This window comes from Ahaetulla prasina, chromosome 4, assembly GCF_028640845.1.
Source record: "Ahaetulla prasina isolate Xishuangbanna chromosome 4, ASM2864084v1, whole genome shotgun sequence".
Taxonomy (NCBI): domain Eukaryota; kingdom Metazoa; phylum Chordata; class Lepidosauria; order Squamata; family Colubridae; genus Ahaetulla; species Ahaetulla prasina.
The window spans coordinates 79,330,063-79,333,520 of NC_080542.1; the positions used below are offsets into that span (position 1 = coordinate 79,330,063).

Sequence of the window (3,458 nt, forward strand, 5' to 3'; positions counted from 1 at the left end):
GGTAAGCTAGTATAGCATCAGTCCTAGGCCAAAGTCAATCAATCATATGGCAGTCCAGCAATGACAATCTTCTTGTAACTGAAATGGTGATCAATTCGTTCAGCATCTGTAGTGCTCAGCAGGAACCAAGTTCATTGTTGTATAGTTTTCAGCAGTGTGAAGAACTGTTTTCAGCGTCACATGCATTCTATTATTGTTTCATCTTGTTTGTATTATATAGACATCATTACTACTCTTATATTGTGTTGGTCCTTGGTGACATTGTAACTACCAGTACAGACACTTGACCCAGCAACCCCATTGTCATAGGGGGCATGCCTGAAAGCCATGCAATACCAGCCGTAGGTGGGCTTCTTGGGCTGGGTCAAGTATCTGAATTGGTAATGACAATGATGATGTGACCATGGACCAATGCAATATAATACAAGTAATGATGTCTATATAATACAATCAAGACGAAACAATAATAGAATGCATGTGACGCTGCTCTAGCAACGTCCTCAACTTTGTCCCTATTTTTAGGCTTTATACTTTAGCGATGAAACACCAACCCTACTTTTTAGGGGGTTTGAAACATGCTCTTTCTAATGAGAATGATTTAACAGAGTTTCCAGAAGTTCTTTTTTTGTAAAGGTGGGCTGAAAATACTCTATTTTTGGCATTTTTAAAAAACCCATCAACTTTACGCTCAATTTGTGAACTATTGGAAAACAGTAGGAGAATGACATTTTATATTCGGAAACCTTGTGTTGCTAGGTTATTATGCACAAAGTTTCACGTTTCTCATACCTTTCCTTCCAGAGATATAAAAAACCAAACATTACCTTTTTTCAAGCCACAATAATTTTCAGCCAATTTTGCTCCAAATTATCTAGATGGAGATTGCTCATGAGAATATTTTTATTATTTTGTTTAATAGAGCACAAAAAGTTGTACAAGATGGCCAAATTTTGTTTCTCTCAACAAAATCTTGCCTGAGATATGTTTTCAAAGTTGCTGAAACCTCAGAGTCATACTGTAGAAGACTGCGGTATAGGGTGACACAAATGACTATATCTCCGCAAGTATTGCATCAGCATACATAACACTATCAATGTTGATTGGGGACGTTTGTGGAACACAGGTTCACACCAAATTTCATTGAAATCCATGATGGTTGAGCAGGGTACTTTTCTGAAATCAGATCACTTGACATGGAATGACCCTGAGTAGTAAGGAGTACATACCAAATTTTGCATAAGGCTTTAGCCCCGCCCCTTTTGTGACATCACCACACCACGCCCCTTGGAGGACTGTTGTTTTGAGGGGGTGGTAGCCCTGGCCATTTTTGTGATGTCACTTCTGGTCCCGCCGTTGGAGGTCTTGTTTTGCCCCATCCTAACCCCTCCCAGTTTTATGACATCATTTCTGGGGGGCCCCACCCTTGGAGGACTTGTTTTTAGGGCTCACTAGAACTGCCCATTTTGTTACATCATTTCTGTTCCCCCTTGGAGGACTGTGACATCATAATCCCTTGCTCTCCTGTCTGGGTCTCAACCCCCTTTTACAGGAAGTAGCACAACATCACTTCCGGGGGTCTTCCCTCCCTCCCTTGGAGGACTGTGATGTCATAAAAATCAGACCCTTTTATAGGAAGTAGTGAGGGATTGCAGATGTTAGAACTGCAGGGGGCGCAAAATTAATTTAAAAAGTCTGTTTTCACACACTGCATGGTGGAATGATTGTATCAGCCTATATATAAACATATAGGATGTAACAATTCCTATGATTGTATCAGTGTTATATGTAAACATACAGGAATGGATTTAGAGGTAAACAAAGGCTGGATCAATTCCTGAGCCGGGACCCTATTGTTAATGCAAGGAGTTTGAGCAATATCCTGTATTTGGTTTAGGAGTTTTGCGTTGCAGGTTGGTAAAAATAAAATACTATTTTGCAAAAAACATTTTTGTACCTTGAGTGGGATACAAGGTATATATGTAAAAATAAAAATAAAATGGGCTATTTATGCACATGCTTGTTTACGGCAATAGAGCATAGGACTTGTTGTGGCATGTCCCAAGCTTATGAGTGTGAGAGGTGTACACACGTGATGATACGTGTGGCCAAAGGGTCTAGAACATGCTCAGGCCTGTCCCATGTTTGACCTTCTTTTCAAAAGGCTGATAAAAAGGAGTTCTCTGCAGGCAGCTGCCAACTCATCTGTTTAAAATGTAGACAGCCTTCGCCTAAAATGGACCCTAGCGACATAAATAATAAAAAATTTGTAGACCCTTCTAAATCGTGGTCTGTGTCAAGGCCTATTTTGAATGACTGTCATAAAATATGCTGTACAATGCATTACTTCAGGCCTATTTTGTTTGGCTGTCATCTATCCTGTTGTGATGTAAGGGGTGCTTACCCAGGACTGGGTAAGTAAAGCCCCCCTTGTTATATATTCAAAAAGGTTAAATACGTGTTGATATGGTTATTACTATGATAAGTAATGAATGACTGCATTTTTCCAGGTTCTGTTCCGGGTTATAGCCAAAATCACAATGTCTCGTTAATAACAAACGTCTCAACTGATGAAGAGGCTGCAGAGGATTTCTTAGGTAAATGAAACTAAATTGACTTCTTTTTACTACGGCTATTGCTGATAAAGTTATATATTAAAGGGCGTGGGGAAGTGTCTTTTAGCTTTAGTAATGGTCTATTTTTTATATTGTACCAGAAGCGGATTTTGGATATAAACATGATAAGAGATTGGCTCTTTCAAGTACCCCTCAAACTGGGTTGCCGTGAATTGCGGGCCGTTATCGGAGACTAATGTATCGGGCAACCCGTGGGTTACAAATAGGTGAAATCACGGCCTCGGCTGTCATGGATTTCATGAGAATGATTTCCAGCCATTTGGAGTAGGCATCGACTACTACCAGAAAGGTTTGGCCGTGGAAGGGGCCGGCAAAATCGATATGGATCCTAGACCAGGGGCCCTGGGGTCTCTCCCATTCCCGAATTGGGGCCGTTGGGGGTAGCGGTCTGGACTCCTGGCAGGCCTGGCATTTCCCTACCCTTTCAGCAATTTCCGAGTCCATTAAGGGCCACCACACATAGCTTCTCGCTAGACCCTTCATTCTCACGATCCCTGGGTGGCCTTCGTGAAGGAGATCCAATACCTTTTTTCTCAATTTCTCCGGGATCACCACTCGATCCCCCCATAGCAGGCACCCCCCTTGAGCCGAGAGTTCCCCACGTTTTTTTACAAACTCTTTAAACCGCTCGCCCGGCGCAGCGGGCCAACCTCTTTGTACCCAACCAATCACAGTTCTTATTGTAATGTCCTTATACGAAGCCCGAGCCACCTCTTTGGATGTGACTGGGCCAGAGTCCAAAGAGTCAATTAGCAGAACTGGTATCCCCGGAGTGGGGTCTTCGATAGTCTCTGGTAACGGGCATCTGCTCAGGGCGTCTGCATG

At 42.3% G+C, this 3,458-nt stretch overlaps 1 long non-coding RNA gene across 1 annotated transcript; it reads left to right on the forward strand.

Moving 5' to 3' along the window:
* Positions 1-457: 457 nt before the first annotated feature.
* LOC131198978 (uncharacterized) lies at positions 458-2,759 on the forward strand. Its single transcript, XR_009155230.1, has 3 exons — positions 458-2,411; positions 2,508-2,594; positions 2,714-2,759. It is a non-coding gene; the product is annotated as an uncharacterized LOC131198978 (long non-coding RNA).
* Positions 2,760-3,458: the final 699 nt, after the last annotated feature.